Below are 20,029 nucleotides of genomic sequence, written 5' to 3' on the forward strand. Positions count from 1 at the left end.
TCTGTGAAATGGCAACGATCGTGCTTGTCAGAATTTGCTTCCTCGCCGGGTGGGGTGAGGAATTATTCTCTTTTCCTTGAGTTTTGGAGCTTGAAGGATCTACCTGTTTTAATGAAGTGAAGAAACCTGCCTAGGGGATGCAAAGAGAGGGAGGAGCCACGTTACATCAACAAGCGTCATCGCCTCAGTTACCTCTCCCATTGGAGTGTTTGCTGGGCAGCAGTTTGGGCTTTGCAGTGGCCTGGGCCTGTGTGCATCAAGCTTCCCAGTTCTGAAATAGTTTGTAGTGCCTCTAACTTGTTTCCTGAGATGCATTTTGTACCCATTTCACGGAATTGGGACTTCATTGTTTAGGGAGCTCTGTGCTCACAAGAACCTGTAGGTTACCCATACAGGGGAAAAATTGATCGCTTCACTGTCTAGTTTCTCATAATGTGTGAGTGCTTATTCAAGATTTGAGTCCTTTTTGATGACCTCCTGTTTATCTGCTCTGGTTCCTGGAGACTTTAGCCTCTTTGAGCTTCTTTCAGGTTTTTGAAACAGTTACTTTTTAAATTATAGTGGTTGCTGGGGTCCGTAACTACCTTCTCCAACCTGCTGGGTCGGGAAAGTTTTAAGAATTAGTCCCTCTCCAACTGATCTGGCGCTTTACCTGTCATCCTTGTTTGCTACGTCTTTTTCAGGGCTCCCTAAGCAGAACCGGCTTTTTTTGTTTAACTCTTCCTACATAACCCTATCAAGGTGTCGGTTTTGGTCTACTTGCCCACTCTAGTGTGAAGCAAGAAAGGGAGAGAATTGTTTTTAAGCTTTTAAAGCCTTTCAAGTGCAGGTTTTGTGGTCTCAAACAGAACTACAACTTTGTAGGTAGGAGGTAGGCCATTCCTTCGGTGTTCAAGCCTCTGGAGGAAAAGCATTAGTGTTTCAGTTAACCCCAATTTCGGAAGTAAGTTAGAGATGCAAGTGCATAGGAGCTGTGATTTATTTGTAGCTGTTTGTGAAACAGACGTGAAAAACTGGTCAAAGACTTTGGCTTCTGCTTAGATTGGGAGCTAATACAACAGCTGCCTTTGCTGTTTGACAGGGATTTTTGTTAACAATTCTTAAATTCCAGCTTTAGACAGTGAGACTAGAGAAGCTCTTCAGGACACCTACAATCTGACCAGCGTGCTGGCAGGAGTGGTTCATCGAAGCTCTACTAATGTCAGTGGCCCAGTCGTATCACAGGTAACAGGAACTAATGCTTAACTATGTTTGTGTACTCTTAGGTAGTGTCTATTATGCTGCATGCATGTTAGAACCCTTTAGAAGCTCCATCTGAAATAGTGTGTTGGTCTTAGCTGTGTATGTTGTTTGCTAGACGCGGCTAGTAGGACAGCATTTTAATGCTGCATAGAGTTCTTTGTACTCTCTCTTTAATCGTGCTTGAGCTTCTCACCTGCTCTAATTGAAACAAATGTATTTTAATATGCACGGGTTTCCTCATATGGGGCTCTGAGCTTTCAGCAAGTACTTGCTGGCTGCCTGTGGTCGCATGTCTTTTCTGAGAGGGAGGGAAGACAGAAAATGAATTTGCCAACAGTTCTGTTGCCCTTGATCTGTGGAAAACGAGTCAGGCAGCTGGTAAAGACACTTTTGTCACAGTTTGTGTATTTGTCCAGGCACCTGGAGCAGGAGAAGACTAAGGGCTCCAGGTGACTTGCCAGTCAGTGGGAGAGATTTTGTAGTCACCAAGTAGATCCAATTATAAGACCTTTAATTTCTTATGTCACACGTTTATATGATGAGATTTGGTTTCAGCTGCTATCCTGTGCTGTGATTTTTGTCATAATTGTGCATAATAACTTTATATTAACTCAATTACGTTGATTGCTGAAAGTATGCTGTATGAAAGACTTATCTAGCTATTGGCAGACTTTACAGCAAACTTGTTTTCCTCTAAGCCAGGGGTGTCAAACTCATTTTCAGCGAGGGACACTTCAGCCTTGCGGTTGCCTTCAAAGGGCCAAACGTAATTTTAGGACTCTAGAAATGTGACTACTCCTACATGTACACAGTCCTAAAATTACATTCGCTATGAATGAATTTGGCATTTTTACTCCGAAGTAAACAGAGATTTTTCTTTGAAAACCATGTTGTTACAGCCTGTCGAATGCAGTGGTTGTGGGACTTTGAGTGACTGGATATTAATTGCCTCTTAGCCCACCCCCATGCCCCCGGGAGCTGTCAAAGAGAAGCAGCAGGGGGAGATTCATGCTTGTCATTAGGAACAGACTTATGTTAGATTAAAATGAGTTTTGTGCAAGGCTCCTTGTAAGAGATCTAGTGACTCTTAAAAGCACCTGCGATAAAGGACCTTTGATAGTGCTGGTGCCTGATAGTCTTTTTTTTACAGATGTGCTCAGTTAAAAACCGCCCACACTATGGGGATTGCAATCTGAATTTTGCTTGGCTTGGCAGAATGGTGCCTAGTTAAAAAACAAAACACCCCCCCCGCCTCCCGCCACAGAAACAAAATAGAGTCCCCCAAGCACCCCACCCTCAAGCCCCAAATTCTTGTAACTACTTTCTGGATGCTTTAATAAAAAGTCTTTGTTTGACTTTCTGGACTTTTCAGTCAATCCACAGAACACGAGGTAACGATACCGTGGTTAGGACTCCTGGCGAATCTCTGTCATCACAACTTACCCGTTCAAACTAAGATAAAATCTTTGGGAAGAGTTTTGTTTTTGTGGCACGAGTCTGGCTTGAGGGCAAGAGAGTTACTGGACTCGGGGGAATCACCTTCGTATTTCTTATGCTCGTTTTCGTGGGATCAATGACCCCGACCTGCTTGTTCTCCGGAGTTGGGGGTTGTTTCTCCTGTACTGGAGAAAATAACCAGTAGAACAGGCGGTTGGGTGTTCTCTTTCCTTCTCTACGTTTCTGTGTTGTTGCACTAGCTTGTGTCAGGCATTCCGTTTCTGCAGCTGTTCTCTGCAAACGAAGGGTGACTTTAACATTTGAGCGTTCTTCCTTCGATAATCTGGATGTTGTTAACACAGGAGGACTGTAGTTGGATTTTTGGTAAGCTGCCTGAGCTTTGGCCGACAAAGAGCTCAGTCTATGAAAAGATAAATCGATAAAATGCCACTGATCTTGATGCCAGGCCAGGACCCTTGAATACTCATAGACATCCATGCCTGAGCTGCTCAGTTCCTCTCTCTTCATGAATCAGTGCAAAGGTAACTTAAGATTCAGTTCAGAAATGCCAAGTAATCTACATGGCACTGAATGTGACACTGTTTACCTCGGAAGAAAGGAGGGGGAAGGGGAAGGAGGAGCTATTGTCAGATCTGAGCACTGAGTAGAGAAGGGTTGGGGGTCAATTTCCCGTGGTTCTTTTCTATTGGAGACATAAGCAAAATGACTTTCTCATCTTTCTTTAAAATAATGATGGCACTTCTTGGCTTATTCTTTTTTTCCATTTTTCCTTATACAAGTTCAACACAGACTTTAGGCATTGACATCCATACTAGTGTGGTGCAGTAGAAGGCTAAAATAGATTTCCTAGAGAACCCTGCGCTCTGTCACCAGGGGGAAGTCGGTAATGCCGTCCCTCTTCAACACACCTGAGCCCAGATTTTGAACTGCTCTTCTGTGTTTGCAGTTGCAGACAAACATTTCTTTCCTTTCATTGCAGACTTCTGAAGGTGTTCCAAAGAGGATCTTCAGAAAATTGCAGGATTCAATATACACTTACGAAAAGCCAAATCAAGGACCGATAACAAACCTCCGCTACCCAGTAATGAAACCGAAGGCCTCACAAAGAGGCCAAAGGTTCAAGTCGGGAAAGGACGTCGTCTAGGAAGGTGAGAAATATAGCCCTGCCTTAGTGGGTTTGGGGTTTTTTTTGAAACGACTGCATTGACAGGTGTGAGGTGAATAGTTGCTAGGTGTCCTCGGAGACCAGCTTGCATGGGCAGCAGTTCGATGTCCTTGTCTCTCACGTTCACTGGAAAACAGTTATCCCCAGCTCGCAGTTATACACCCTCATCCACTACAAATTTGCAAGTTAAAATTGGGAGAGACACTGAAGGCAAAGCAGGACATTGCCCACAGCTCACTCCTTCATGGGTGTTGGTGCTTCCGGGCTAGGGAAGGCTGAGGGCCTGGGTGAAGGACCGATTAAGCAATCTGGACATCCATAAATCCAAGGGTCCAGATGGGATGCACCCGCGGGTGCTGAGGGAGTAGGCTGAAGTCATTGCTAAGCCAGTCTCCATCATCTTTGCTAATTCGTGGGGAACGGGAGCGGTGCCTGAGGACTGGAGGAAAGCAAATGTCACTCCCGTCTTCAAAAAACGACAAGAAGGAGGACCCGCGTAACTATAGACCGGTCAGCCTCACCTCCATCCTCGGGAAGGTGATGGAACAACTCATCCTTGGCGCCGTCTGAAGGCATATCAAGGATAAGTGGGTCATTAGGGACAGTCAACATGGCTTCACCAAGGGGAAGTCATGCTTAACCAACCTCATAGGCTTTTATGAGGACATAACCAGGCGGACAGATGATGGCAAAGCAGGGGATGTGGTCTATCTTGATTTCAGTAAAGCATTTGGCACAGTCTCCGACAGCATCCTCGCAGCTAAACTGAGGAACTGTGGTCTGGATGATGGAGTAGTGAGGTGGACTGGGAACTGGCTGAAGGAAAGAAGCCAGAGAGTTGTGGTCAATGGGACAGAGCCTAGCTGGAGGCCTGTATCTAGTGGAGTCCCTCAAGGGTCGGTATTGGGACCAGTACTATACAGTATATTCATCAATGGCTTGGATGAGGGAATAGAGTGACTGTCAGCAAGTTTGCTGATGACACCCAACTGGGAGGAGTGGCCGACACGCCAGAAGGCTGTGCTGCCATCCAGCGAGACCTGGACAGGCTGGAGAGTTGGGTGGGGGAGAGTTTAATGAAATGTAACAAGGGCAAGTGTAGAGTCTTGCATGTGGGCAGGAACAAGCCCAGGTTCCAGTATAAGTTGGGGAAGGACCTGTTAGAGAGCAGTGTAGGGAAAAGGGACCTGGGAGTCCTGGTGGACAGCAGGATGACCATGAGCCAGCACTGTGCCCTTGTGGCCAGGAAGGCCAATGGCATCCTGGGGTGTATGAGAAGGGGGGTGGTTAGTAGGTCGAGAGAGGTTCTCCTCCCCCTCTACTCTGCCCTGGTGAGGCCGCATCTGGAATATTGTGTCCGGTTCTGGGCCCCTCAGCTCAAGAAGGACAGGGAGCTGCTAGAGAGAGTCCAGCGCAGAGCCACCAAGATGACTAAGGGGGTGGAGCATCTCCCTTATGAGGAAAGGCTGAGGGAGCTGGGTCTCTTGAGCTTGGAGAAGAGGAGACTGAGGGGTGACCTCATTAATGTTTATAAATATGTAAAGGGTGAGTGTCAGGAGGATGGAGCCAGGCTGTTCTCGGTGACAACCAGTGATAAGACAAGGGGCAATGGGTGCAAACTGGAACACAGGAGGTTCCACTTAAATATGAGAAGAAACTTCTTCACAATGAGGGTGACGCGGCACTGGAACAGGCTGCCCAGGGAGGTTGTGGAGTCTCCTTCTCTGGAGACATTCCAAACCCGCCTGGACGCCTTCCTGTGTAGCCTCATCTGGGTGTTCCTGCTCCGGCAGGGGGATTGGACTGGATGACCTTTCGAGGTCCCTTCCAATCGCTGCCGTTCTGTGATTGCTAGTCTGATGTCTCTCAGTCGTTCCCCCCTGCGGGGCTCGGGTGCCAAATCAGTTGCCAAAGCAACATTCCTCCCTCACTAGCTCCTTGCAGGGCTCAGGCGAAGGCGAGAGAGCGAGGCAGGTGCGCGGGGCCGGCGGGTTTGTGGGTGGGAACAGCGGGGATCGAACCAGGTACGTTCCGGACCGCTCTCCGGCGACCTGGCCGCTCCTCCAGCGAGATCCCACGGCCGGGGAACGCACGGCGCCCCCTATAGGCCTCACAGCGCCCTGCGCGCCCGCCCGCCCGGCCCGGGGCTGCTGTGCTGAGGCTGGGGCTGTGGGAGAGCTCGGGAGGGGCCACAGCGCCCCCTGCAAACCTCGACCCGCCCGCCCAGCCCGGGGGGCACCCACCGCCTCGCTGCCTCCCACCAGCGCGCCACGCCGACACCGCCCGCCTCACAGCCCCAAATGCTCCTCCCGCACACAAACAACAGCCTCGAGCCCCCCGGCCCTGTCCCCCCTTCCTCCCCCTCTGCACACCACCTGCAGCCCCGCTACAACCCCACCTGCCCCCCCGCCCAAACACACACTCCCCCACCCGCCCCCCCCCCGGCCCCGAGCCTTCCTCCCCGCTCCCCTGCCCGCTGCTCCCCCTCCCTCCCTCCCTGCGCCCAACTCTGCCTCGCCTGCCCGAGCCCAAGACCTCCCGCTGCTGCCAGCTGCCTGCTCGGGCCTCGGAGCAAGTGATACCGAAAAGTCGGCAAAAAGACTCCTTAACACTGTTTTGAAAGTGTTAAAAAGCTGGCACTCCTATTGCAGCGCATTGGATACTCGGAGGATCGTTCCTGTAATCAAGCATGCGCATGATTTGCACTTCTTGTTATTTATTACATCTACCTACTGCATATTCTTTTGTTTCCACTGCTTATTTAATGCATTAAGCATACATTATTTGACAACCCCGCCTTTGGCGGAAGTCCAACTTTGGTATTTGAGGCTCTCCCTCAAGGGTGTCTAGTGGTCCCCAATGTTCTTCGCAGCCTGGTGCACCCCCTGTCAGCTTCTTGACCTCATTTCTTGAGCATGCACATTGTCATTTTGTGCTGCTACTCAGCAAACGTCATGTAGCTCTTTCTTCATTTAGTGGAACATTGTGCTTTCCCAGCTTGCAAGCCGAGGACATCCCGCTTTGCCTCATGTCCAGTCGCTATCGAGCTATCCTTTCTCTGTTAGGTTTCTGTTACATTAGGCCTAGTCTTGCTACATTAGGCCAAGGGGTTTCTAAAAGATTTTCGCTGCTCTTATCAAGTCCTCCCTTTTCTTGAAACTTGTTCATGTAGAACATGTCTCATAATTATTAGTTTTTATAATTTCTGTACTGGAGTTGGAAACAGTTATCACTGCACCACCTAAAACAGTGAGCTGCAAGGCAGGCTAGAATGCGAACTGCAAGAATGTGTATCGTGATTGCAAATAGATATTTAACCAATTTAAGTTTGGTAGCTACGAATTTGTTGTCTTCTAAACTTCCTCAGATCCCCTGATGGTGTCATCTGGGTTAACTTTGTGCAAAATTTGTGTTTGCTGCCGTATTTGCTGTACATCAGGAGAAACTCTTGCACTGTGGTCTGTGTGTGCACAACAGCTAGTGTTAATGACTGTGCATACTCCTCCTTGTGAGGCTGAAGGTAGATCTGGAGCCATCCTGTTTTGCATAACTACTTGTGATAAGCTGGTGGCTTCTTCTTGTACAGCTAAGAGAGCATCTACAGCTCGATTGTCTGTGCTTTCTGTGGTGGCTGAGATATTGACTTATGTTTTCTCTAATTCATTTACTCTAAGCCAAGGTAAAAACTTCTTACAAAAGTATGAAATCTGGTGGGTTGCTCAGCTATGGCATTTATGACTCATTTGGCATGTGTCACCTAGGTTCTTAAACATGAGCCCAACGGGCTCCAATTTTTGCCAATTCCTCTGATATCCGGTACTAAAGCTCGCAGGGTAAAAGACCATTCCATCCGTAAGGTAGCACCTTCTGCGCAGCTTGTCCACGGAGTCAATACTGCCATACTGTGCTATTGGGGACCGGCCATATGAAATTTTGAGTCATGGATCCGCAGTAAAATTTTTGCACAATTTGTCGTATTGCCAACTTCTGCTGAGCAGTTTAGGCCTGTGGTATCTCCGCTCACACACTCTGTACACAGGAATATTTATAGGGTAATTCCACAGGTACTTGCACACTGATTGGTAAGTCATCTTTCTCTGGATTATTTCTCAAGGAAGTTACGCTTTTTATCCAGTCTCCTGTTTCCCTTACATCTGAGAAGGGCATTCCAATTGTATCTATCCCTATCTCTTTACTAGCATACTCTGGCATGTGCCTGCAGATCCAGCAATGACATCTATTGCTTGGGAGATAGTTTGGACCGACTTTAAATGTGTGTTCTTATCCCAAGGTGCTATCCAAACCCCCCAACTCTCTAGAGAAACAATGCTAATAATAAGATAATCTCTCGCTTTCATTTTGGTAGGAAGACCCTCTTTGTCAATCGAAGCTTGAAGGGATGTGTGTTCTCTGAGACCCAACGGGCTACTGCATTGTTTGCTCTCGAATAATGAACCCAAGATCTTACCCTATCCAGCTTCAATGCTGTGAAAGTTGGTCAGGAGCACTTCATATGATCCTTTCCACTCAGGCTGCAAAGTTTCGGGGTCCCAGCCTCTGAGGTACGTCCAGTCTCCTGGCTTGAAATGGTGAGCCGGAACTTTGAGTCCAGTTGGTCTCGAGGTCGTGACGAGCCGCTGCAGATCCTGTAGAGTTTTACTCAAAGACAGAAGACAGAGATAGAGGTCAACACCCCCTTTAACATGCATGTCTCCAGGGACATGTGCTATTTGGTAAGGTCGCTCACACAGCAGTTCAGAGGGCTAACTTGAAGGATGCCCCTGGGCTGGATTCTTATTCTGAGAAGGGCTGTTGGGAGGACTTGCACCCAGGTCAGGGAAGTTTCTTGACATATCTTAACTGTAGCTTGAAAGCCTAATTCATTCGTTGCACCTTGCCACTTGGCTGTGCTGGGTATGGAGTATGCAATTCCCATTGTATCCCTAGGGCTCTACTCACTTGATTGACCACATCTGCAACACATTGTGATGCATGGTCTGAGGACAGCCCTACTCTGCCTTGCTGCTGCCTTTGTGGCCCAGGTCAGGCTTTACTAGCGCATGCAAGATTTGGATGGACTTGGGGGTGGTCAGGAGGGCAGCGGCCCAGAGGGCTCCCCTCCTGCGGTGCTGCCGGGGTGTCCCTGGCTGTGTGGCTGCCGGGGGCCGGTGAGGCGAGAGCAAGAGGGCCAAGCGGGCGGCAGCCAGTGCAGGCTGGTGAGCGGCAAGGAGGAGAGGCGAAGGGCTTTGGGCGCTTGGTGGCGGGCCAGGGGGGGCTGAGGCGAGGGCGAGAGAGCGAGGCAGGGGCGCGGGGGGGCAGGAAAAGGGCGGGGTGGGGATCGAACCGGGTGCCCTGCGGACCAGCGTCCCGCGACCTGGCCGCTCCTCTACCGCGATCCCCACCGCCAGGGGGCGCCACAGCGCCCCCTACAAACCTCGACCCCCCGCCCAAACACCCCCACACACCCCCACCCACACCCACCCCCACTCAGCCCACCGCAGCCCCGAGCCTTCCTGCCCGCTGCTCCCCCTCCCTCCCTGTGCCCAACTCTGCCTCGCCTGCCCGAGCCCAAGACTTTATACTCATTTGCCACCATCCTCTTGATGCTGCTCGTATGCCCAATCATCCTGTACATACCAGGAATTCATTTGTCCAGGACATCTGCTTTCTAGCTGAGTTTTAGTTACAATTTGCCAATCTTCTCCACATAAGATCATTGCATGCTTTTCTTGACAAACTTGCTGGATCTTTTCCCAATTTTGCAATACCTTGGCCAAGGGCGTCCCCTTTTCTATACCGAGTTTATTTCACATCACTCAGAAAAATCACTCAGGGAGACCCTCCCGTTGAGTCACGAGGTTCAGAAAGGACCCCCTTGCTTTCTAAACTCGAACCCCACTTATGTGCGGTTTCAGCTGATCAGGCCACCTGCTTTGTACTCATACATTAAGGATTCATAGTCCCATGTCTCTCAATCATTCCCCCCTGCTGGGGTCAGGTGCCAGATCAGTTGTAAGAACAACGTTCCTCCTTCAGTGGCTCCTCCTTTCAATTTCCTCCACTCCTTGTTTTTACTTTTGTTGTTTTGGAATTATTTTATGATACGGTCTCGTAGGTGGCTTCAAGCCTAGACAATATGATTTCGCACTTTTCTTCGTGACTTACGTATTTAGTATTGTTCTCCCTGTTCTTTTAGCAGCATCATTTTATCAGAGTACAGCGGTGGCCCTAAAGGCATTTTCTTTGCTAGAGCCGTCTCGATAGCGCATGGAACACGTCCTCGGACACAGAATGCCCCCGACCACCAAATCTGGCTGAAGCTTAGTTTCCTTCCAGGATTTGACCAAGACCCAATTTCTGGGCTGAAACTTGTGAGCTGCAAACTCTAATGGCAGAGATTGTGCTAGCAGCCCTTGGTGCTTGAGAGAAACTAGAAAAGAAGACAAGCCGAGCATATAGTTTTTGAGAAACATATCCTTAGTTTCGAACTGTGGGGGTCCAGTATTTCTGCCCAGGTATGGTAGCCCAAAGAGCATTTCAGAAGGCGAAACTCCTATATCCTTGTGAGAAGCAGTTCTGGTTCTCCCTAGGGCTAGAGGTAGACATCTAGTCCAGGGTAATCTAGTTTCTAATACTAATTTTGACAATTGCTTCTTTGAGATCTGGTCGAGGTGTTTCTACAAGAGCTTGGACCCATTCAGGGTCTACTAATTTTTCCTTTTAATATGAATCCTAAATATTTTATTTCTTTCTGACACAGCTGAAGCTTAGAAAAAGATTCACGCTGATCTTTTTTTTTGCTAAATGTAAGGAACATTTAATGAAGGAATGTTGTTTTTACAAAACTAAGGAGCTGGTGCCTGACCCCAGCTGGGGGGAAGGACCGAGACACATCTGGCTATGAATCCTTAGTGTAAAACAAAGCCTCTTCAAACTCATCCCGCAATGCATGCTGATACCTGTATTTAATCTAGGGGGAAGGGTAGCCAAAGAGCCAGGAACCCATATTTTAATTAGATCGATAAGGGGAAGGGTACCGTTCGAATGAGATGAATGAAATATGTAAACTGAGGCAGGTGTCGGGTAGTCGGTAAACCCTGCAGTACCCAACCAATGGGGAACAGGGGAGGGAAACTGCGGCAGGAATTTGGGGGGATATAGGCAGGGGCTTTTTGCCTTATTATGTGTGCCTACCTTTAGGTAGAACACCCGACCTTGCAAAATCGTTATTAAAATATACTTTGCTGAGAGACCCTGCCTGGGCCCATTATACTTGCAAGGTAAGTGTTTCCTACACTGGGGCGATACATAGATAAACAGAGTATCCTTCAATCAATCTTTGTTTGGGTCAGCTGTCCCAGCTGTGTCCCCTCTGCCAGCTCCCTGGCCCCCCAGCCCACTTGCTGACAGGACGGTGTGAGAGGCAGAACTGGCCTCCACTCTTTGCAAACGTTGCTCAACAATAATGAAAACATCTCTGTATCTGTTTTTAGCATAAATCCAAAACATAGTCCCATACTAGCTACCATAAAGAGAATTAACTCCACCCCAGCCAAACCCAACACAAACTTCTTGGTAATGTCTTTCAGATTTTCTCCTTGTCACCCCTCCCCCCCAGGCAATAACTGTGTTTCCACACCTAGAGCCCGTAAAAGATCTCTCCCTAATAAATAAGCTGGGGACTCTTCCACTAATACAAACCTTCCCCATACACTTTTAATTCCTATAGTCACAAACAGGAGTTTATTCAGAATTCTCTCTCCTTCCCTCTGCTACCCACTTAATTACAACTCTACCTTCAGTCGGTCTTAGATCTCTTTAGGATAAAATTTAAAAGGGATAGGGTAGTTTCCATATCTACTAAAAATTCGGCGTCATGGCCTCCTGCTTTACCAGTTATGTGCCCTTTTGCCGTTTAAACAAGTTTCCCCACATGAAAAAAAAAAAACAAAACACAAACAAAACCCACAAAACACACAAGCAAAAAAAACCCCCAAACCACAACCCACAAACATTTTCAGCCCCTCTGATTTTCCAAAGTCTATTGAGTTTTCCTCCTTCAGTCATTGCGAATGGTTGCCACCTTAGGGGTAAATATTCCAGATTTCCACAAAAATAGCATTCTGTTTTCTCTCAATCTTTCCCTTTTATCACCTGTCTTCACTCTAAATCCTCCAGGTTTTCTTTTCTTTTTTTTTTTTTTTTTTTTTTTTTAATTTTCCCCTCCAATCTTTGTCTCTCACATGCAAATTTCTAGCTAAAGCTGCTGCTACAAACCAATCTCCTGTTCCATCTTTCTTTCATTAGTTCAACTTTTTGCTTCTCTTCCGGACCATCATAAACATACACAGCCACACTCAGAATTTTTGCAAATTCCTCTTGCCAGCCTGGCACATGCTCACTGAAATACTTCCATAGACCCACAACCACACTTGCTACCAGTTCATTACAAAGCCTTCCAAAATCTTCCCCAGTCGACGCTGGGGTGCTGCTCTGGCTTCTGTCTACATTCCCGCGCTTCCGTTCAATTTACTCTGATCTCCTCAAAAGCTCTAATCACTTTTATCAGATTTTTTTTTAACCACTGTTTGGCAATTTTCTCCATTTGTTTGATTATTATCATCTCAATTAGAATCACCTTGAGGCCAGGCAGTCCAATCTCCCCCTGTCTGTAGGGCTAATTCCACATTCTGCTTAATTATCTTTCTGGACCGGCCAGCTCTCTCAATAAGAGGTTAACATCGGCTCAGGATGGATTGTATCCCAAAAAAAAATATTAGAAAATAAAGATCCACATCAGTCCCCATCTTCCCTTAACGTACGGGTTTGATTTCCTCACAGAACCAAATCCCCAGGGTCCCAGAGCTGGTGGCTACATACATGTAACACTGGAGGGGAGAAGAGCATTTCATACCCCTATCCACAGAATCACAGAATGTTAGGGATTGGAAGGGACCTCAAAAGGTCATCTAGTCCAATCCCCCAATTCTTCCACTGCACAAACACACACACACGCTCCCCTGCCGGCTGCATTGGAAAACAACTTGGGCAATCCCAGGGTAAAGCCCAACAAAGGCAGTAAGGACAGCAAAGACAGTTGGGAAGGGAATCAAGAAGCGACACACAGGGAGGAGCGTAGGATGCTGCAGAGACCAGCTCCACAGGCGCCTTAGTTAACTTACACACCACTGCAGCTAAAATTCTTTCTCAAGGATTTCATACTCGTTTCCAACCATCCTCTTTATGGTGGTTTTTCCTTTATCCTCCCTAGGCCTAGCATTTTTCCTTTCTATTTCCCATTCTGAGTCCCGAGGCTTCTCCTTCCGCCTCGTCCCTCCTCTCAGAACGCCCCCGGCCACCAAGGTAGCACTTAACAGTCTGTTTTCTTACCTTGGTCCGTGCACAGAGCTGCCCGGTCGCTCGTATCATGCCTCCCACTTTTTCCTTTATCCTTTCCCCTGTGGTTTGCAGGGATCCGCCTTCTTCCATACAGCCTCGGGCTTTCTGTCCGGCCCTGCTGGAGTCCCCACCGACCATTCAGAAGACCATTGAAATCAACGGGGCCCCCGCGCCTTCCCGTCCTTTGGCGATAGGGACCCCCGAGATGACGACGTCGAATCTCGGACGAGCCCCCAGACTTGTAGGAAACGACCATGTTGCCAATAGAATAGGCTCAGGCAGGATCTCTCAGCAAAGCATATTTTACTAACGCTTTTGCAAAACGGAGTGTTCTACCTAAAAGTTGGCAATAGGGCAAAAAGCCCTGCTTACATCCCTCCCCAAATGCCGGCCGCAAATGCCCTGCCCTGTTCCCCACGAGCTGGGTACTGCAGGGTTTACGCACTGCCCGACGCCTGCCTCAGTTTCCGCGATGCATTCATGTAATCCTAACAAGCCCCTTCCCCTGATCGATCTCTTTAAAAGATGGGCTCCTGGTTAGCCTTCCCTCTAGATTTACTTGTTTTTTAAATGCAGGAACCAGTTTGCATGGCAGGATTAGTTGGAAGAGAGTTGGTTTCTGTGAAGGATTCCTAGTGTGCTGTCTCTCGGTCCTTCCCCCCGCTGGGCTCAGGTGCCAGATGAGCTGCAAAAACAACATTCCTCCTTGAAGGGCTCCTTGCAGGGCTCCGGCAAAGGCGAGAGAGCGAGGCAGGGGCGCGGGGGGGCAGGAAAAGGGCGGGGTGGGGATCGAACCGGGTGCCCTGCGGACCAGCGTCCCGCGACCTGGCCGCTCCTCTACCGCGATCCCCACCGCCGGGGGGCGCCACAGCGCCCCCTACAAACCTCGACCCGCCCGCTCAGGCCCGAGCAGGCAGCTGGCAGCAGCGGGAGGTCTTGGGCTCGGGCAGGCGAGGCAGAGTTGGGCGCAGGGAGGGAGGGACGGAGGGAGGAGGAGCAGCGGGCAGGGGAGCGGGGAGGAAGACTCGGGGCCGGGGGGGGCGGGTGGGGGAGTGTGTGTTTGGGCGGGGGGGCAGGTGGGGTTGTAGCGGGGCTGCAGGTGGTGTGCAGAGGGGGAGGAAGCGGGGACAGGGCCGGGGGGCTCGAGGCTGTTGTTTGTGTGCGGGAGGAGCATTTGGGGCTGTGAGGCGGGCGGTGTCGGCGTGGCGCGCTGGTGGGAGGCAGCGAGGCGGTGGGCGCCCCCCGGGCTGGGCCGGGCTGGGCGGGCGGGTCGAGGTTTGTAGGGGGCGCTGTGGCGCCCCCCGGCGGTGGGGATCGCGGTAGAGGAGCGGCCAGGTGGCGGGACGCTGGTCTTCAGGGCACCCGGTTCGATCCCCACCCCGCCCTTTTCCTGCCCGCCCGCCAGCCCCCTGGGCTTTAGCGGCCGCGCAGGGCGATGTAGAGGTGGAGGAGAACCTCTCTCGACATACAAACCACCCCTCTTCTAATACACTCCACGATGCCATCGGCCTTCCTGACCGCAAGGGCACGGTGCTGGCTCATGGTCATCCTGCTGTCCACCAGGACCTCCAGGTCCCCTTCACTGCTCTCCAGCAGTCATTCTCCAACTTATACTGGAACCTGGTATGCTAAAAGATCTCGTCTATAGGCTTCCCTTGGCCAGCTAGGTGGGTAACCTTGTCGTAGAACGAAATTAAGTTGGTCAGGAAAGACTTTCCCCTCATGAACCTGTGCTGACTGGGACTAATGACTGTGTTGTCATTCAAATGGTTTTCAGTAACTCCCAGAACAATCTGCTCCATGATTTTGCCAGGCATAGAAGGGAGACTGACAGGCCTGTAAATGCGATGGTCATACTTGTTGCCCTTCTTGTAGACTGGGACAATATTTGCCAGCTTCCAGTCTTCCAGGACCTCTCCATATTCCCAGGAGTGTTGAATAATCGCAGAGAGAGGTCTTCCTATGACGCCAGCCAGCTCTTTAAGCACCCTTGGATGAATCCCATCAGGCCCCATTGACTTGTAGGGATCTAGCTGGAGTAGCAAATCCCATATGAGTCCAGATTGATTGTGAGTTTGTTGTTCTCACAGCCATGGTTCTCTAGCCCTAGGCTATATGGGCCCCCAAGTCCATCTTTGGTGTTGAAGACGGAGTTGAAGTAAACATTAAATGTCTTGGCTTTGTCTGTGTCCCTGTTTATAAGGTGACCATGCTCATCAATTAATTGGCCAATGTTATTTCTAATTTGCCTGTTGCCATAAACATATTTTTGAAAGCCTTCACAGTATTGGCCAGCTTCAATTCTAATGGAGCTTTTGCAGCACTAATTTCCTCTCTACAATGGCAAACAGCATCTCTGTAGTCCTCCCATGTTGCCTGACCTTGCTTCTGCTGACCATGTAATTTCTTTTTTTGCTGTGTTTCAGAAGAGGATCACTGCTCAACCAAGCTGGCTTTTTACCTTGCCTGCTAGATTTTTGGCATTTTGGAATGACCTGGTCCTGTGCTTTTAGTAGGTGGTACTTAAAAGCTGACTAACACTGATGGACCCCAACACCTTCAAGAGCTTCTTCCCATGGAATCATACTAAGTACTTCTCTGAGCAGCCTGAAGTCTACTCTCCTCATATCTAGTGTTAAGGGCTAAATCCCTCTGCGTTCTTCACGCAATTCTTTCCAACTCCATTTGAAATGTCCTCTTCAGATATCTTTTTCAGATTGCCCAGGGTCCATTAAACTTGTTAGCTCACAGTATTTTGGTCTGTGCTGCAGAATTAAGGGAATATTCTCAGCAAGCAATGAGTTAGAGAAATATACTTTCCACTTATCTTTGCAAGTCATGCTAACCATTGCATTTTGCACAGCTACCTGTGAAGTCTGCTCCTCCAAAATTACCTCAACTTCAATGGTAATTTGTTTTAAGAGTGATGTAATCTCTGCCGTCATCTGGCTGCAGAAAGCACTTAAAACTGACAAAGTCTGGAAGGCAGAATGCAATCATACCTTTAACTGAGTCATTTCAAGTCATATAATGCTCACAGGCAAATCTTTAGAGTTTGCTGCACACTGAAAAAGACAAAGGGTGGATTTTTTTTTGGATAGCCATCACTAGTTTAGTAACCAGTTGCTGTCTGTTGTTGCCATAAGGTCTATTAGCACAGCCAGTTCTGTATTCTTTATGTAGTGTTGTTCACAGTGATATAAAAATCTTGAATCTATAATTAGCCTTTTCAGTTCAATACAATGTCTATTAAAATCAGAGTATAAGCATTGTACCCATGCCACATTGTTACAAAACAAGCCTTCAGCTCACAAGCCACTCCCAGTGCTTCTTGGCAAATAATTTCCCTACTGTTCCCGACATGAGAATTCGTCTCTATAGATGTACCCAACTCTTGAACTCCTCACAGTGCCTGTGTGTTTTAAAGACAAATTGTTCTGCTCACTTAGTTTTCTTACATTGCTTTTGGTTGCTTCATATTGACATATAACCGCACAAGTAGCTCATTTCTCAGCAAAGCTCAGAGATACAACCTTGAATGGAGTGTCAGAGCTTTACTTTTTAATGAGTTTTCTTCTCTGCATTGTCATGCTCTTTATCCTTGGTGGCATAGAGACAGTAAACCACCTGTGTCATAAAAACTTAAACAAATCCAAGTGGGAAAAAATGTTCTAGCTGCAAGATCCCAATACTTATAATTAGCAGAGAAAATAGATGTATCTCTGTTTTTATGTGGAGACGGAAGCTACTATCTTTAAACAGTCAGCCTTGCAAAATATACTGTCATTTTTCAAGTTGCACAGCCACAGGATATATGGAAAATGCTGCTAAATCACCTTTGCTAAGGACTGTTGAGAGAACAAGGAAGCAAGTAGAGAAGCACAATGATTTACTGAATTTATCACAGTAAATGCAGCTGCACATTGGGTGGTTTGAGTGAAATATTTAAGTTTTCTGAGGTTTTTTGTTTTGTTTGTAATGAGTGTTCATGTCCTAGACCTAAAATCAAAGTCAAAGCCATGAGATATTGTTAAGAGCTTTTTTTTTTTTCTCCGTGCACTTGGAATTCTATAGCAAGAGTCAGGATTTTGGGAACCTGCATTTAAACCTATGCATTCAAGCTTATTTAGTCTAATCTTCTGCTTTCTCTCTAATCTTTGATTCTTTTCCCACCACCATCTTATCCCTAATCCTCTTGGATGAAAGAACTAGTTTTAATGCTAAAAAAAGAAGTGTAAAAGGAAATGTTACTCATCCTCCCGTTCTCTGGTTAGAGGTCATGTGGGGATTTCTCCTTTTGCTAAATGAAGTTTCCCAACCTGTGAATTTAGCAAAAAGAAATTTGTGGTTTTACATTTGAAAACTCAAGTGCAGAGCTTGTCTAAATGTTTCCAGAGGAGCATATTTCTATTTCTGTTTCAGAAATTCAGAGTCAGCAGTTTGCAATCACAGAAAACTTACCTACTCTCCCTGCTCCTCACTGTTCTGGAGCATTCCCTGCTCCTCACCAATGCTCACTCCTTCTTTAGAAGGGTTGCCCTTTTGTTCTGATTTGAAACAAAAATATTAAGAGTTGTGAAATGTTCTTTGGCAGAGAAAGACCACATAAGTCTGATTAAGCCATCAGCAGCAAAGACAGTATTTCCTTCCTGTTCAGTGTTTCCTGTATTTTATTCCTTTCTCATGCTTTATATTTATTGGGCTTTTTTTTTTTTTTTTCAGAACAACATAGCTACTTACAGTGGGCACCTGAAATAAATAAACAGACTGAAGTGACATACGGAATTGGAGCACTCAGTTGGAACACACCTAAATGCACATGATGCACAGGTGGCCTTTGAGGGTAAAAAAATTTCCTGGAGACAGACAATCAAATGACCATGCTTAAGTCACATTTGCTGCTATTTATAATCTCAAATTAAATTGAAGATTTGTCATAGCACAGACTGTGCTCTACATTTTTAATAAGAGTTGTGTAGCTGGAGAGCAGTATTTTGTAAGGGAAAGTAAATAAATAATTAACATAAGTGTGCCTATGTTATGATGGCAAAAGTCTTATGCATTTTAAAAAATCCGCATTTTGAAGCATAATATTATAGCCAAAGGACAGGGAGCAGTTTCTTCTGCCCTATAAGTAAGACTGTGTCACAAATATCACACATTCATAGACCAAGAAGACTCGTTGAACGTGGTGGATCCAGTTGCATCCCTATGAAAAATGCACATACAAATATGCATAATATTTCTAGGGCACATAGTGTATTAAATGTCACAGAAATATGTCAAAATACTTTTTTCAATATGTCCGCTCAACTCAATTTTCCAACATTAAATAAAGATCTGAGAGTCACTTTCAAACTTGGAACAATAACAAGGAGATTTTTGTAATCAGTGTTCCTACCAAAAAAATGGCAAGCACTATTAAATTGAGCACCTCATTTGAACATGAGGTATCACACAGAGATTTTATTCACTAGTGTCTAAAATTTGAGCTGTTGAAGAAACACAAAATCACTGAATGGTTGAGGTTGGAATGGATCTCAGATTAGATGGCTGGAACACCTCTCCTATGAAGAAAGACTGAGAGAGTTGGGGTTGTTCAGCCTGGAGAAGAGAAGGCTCTGGGGAGACCTTATTGTGGCCTTTCAATATATAAAGAGAACTTATAAGAAAGATGGAGAAAGACTTTTTTACAAAGGCCTGTAGTGGCAGGACAAGAGGCAAAGTTTTAAACTAAAAGAAGGTGGATTTATATTAGACATAAGAAATATTTTTTTTTTATGATGGGGTGGTGAAATACTGGAATAGATTGCCCAAAGAAGTTGTAGTTGCCCCCTCCCTGGAAGTGTTCATGGTCAGGTTGGATGGGCTTTGAGCAATCTGACCTGGTGAAAGATGTCCCTGCCCAGGGGAGCTGGTTTAGATAGTCTTTAAATATCCCTTCCAACCCAACCATTCTGTGATTGCATGACCTCTGGAGGTCATCTGTTCCAACCTCTTGCTCACACAGGGCCACCTAGAACCATTTGTCCAGGATTATGTCCATATGGCTTTTGAATATCTCCATGGAGGCAGACTTCACAACCTATCTGGGCAACCAGTGCCAGTGTTTGCTCATTCTCACAGTAAAAAGTGTTTCCTGATGTTCAGAGGGAACCTCTGTTTCAGATAGTACCCATTGTCTCTGGTCCTGTCACTGGGCACCACTGAAAAGAGCCTGGCTCCATCCTCTTTGTACCTTCCCTTCAGGTATTTATATACATTAACATGTTCCCCTCCAAACGGTATCTTCTCCAGGCTAAACCATCCCAGCTCTCTCAGCCTTTCCGGATAGGAGAGGTGCTTCAGTCCCTTCATTATGTTCATGGCCCTTCATTGGACACTCTCCAGTATGTCCATATCTTTCTTGTACTGGGGATCCCAGCACTTGATGCAGCACTACAGGTGCGACCTCACCAGTGCTGAGCAGAGGGGAAGGACCACCTCCCTTGCCCTGCTGGCAACACTCCTCCTAATCTAGCCCAGGATACCATAAGCCTTAAAATCGTAATCATAGAATGCCCTGAGTTGGAAGGGACCACAAGGATCATCAAGTCCAACTCCTATTTCTGCATATGACAGACCCACGGTTCACACCATGTGTCTGAGGGCCTTGTCCAGTCTCTTCTTGAACACTGCCAGGCTTGGGGCCGTGACACCTCCCTGGGGAGCCTGTTCCAGTGCTCCACCACCCTCTGGGGGAAGAACCTTTTCCTAATGTCCAAC

The 20,029-nt window shown here is 47.3% G+C and overlaps 1 long non-coding RNA gene across 1 annotated transcript; it reads left to right on the forward strand.

Annotated features, from left to right (window-relative positions):
• Positions 1–1,126: 1,126 nt before the first annotated feature.
• Positions 1,127–18,363, forward strand: LOC135998210 (uncharacterized). Its single transcript, XR_010607527.1, has 3 exons — positions 1,127–1,224; positions 3,680–3,848; positions 17,987–18,363. It is a non-coding gene; the product is annotated as an uncharacterized LOC135998210 (long non-coding RNA).
• Positions 18,364–20,029: the final 1,666 nt, after the last annotated feature.

The sequence above is a fragment of the Caloenas nicobarica genome, chromosome 1 (assembly GCF_036013445.1).
Source record: "Caloenas nicobarica isolate bCalNic1 chromosome 1, bCalNic1.hap1, whole genome shotgun sequence".
NCBI classification, from domain to species: domain Eukaryota; kingdom Metazoa; phylum Chordata; class Aves; order Columbiformes; family Columbidae; genus Caloenas; species Caloenas nicobarica.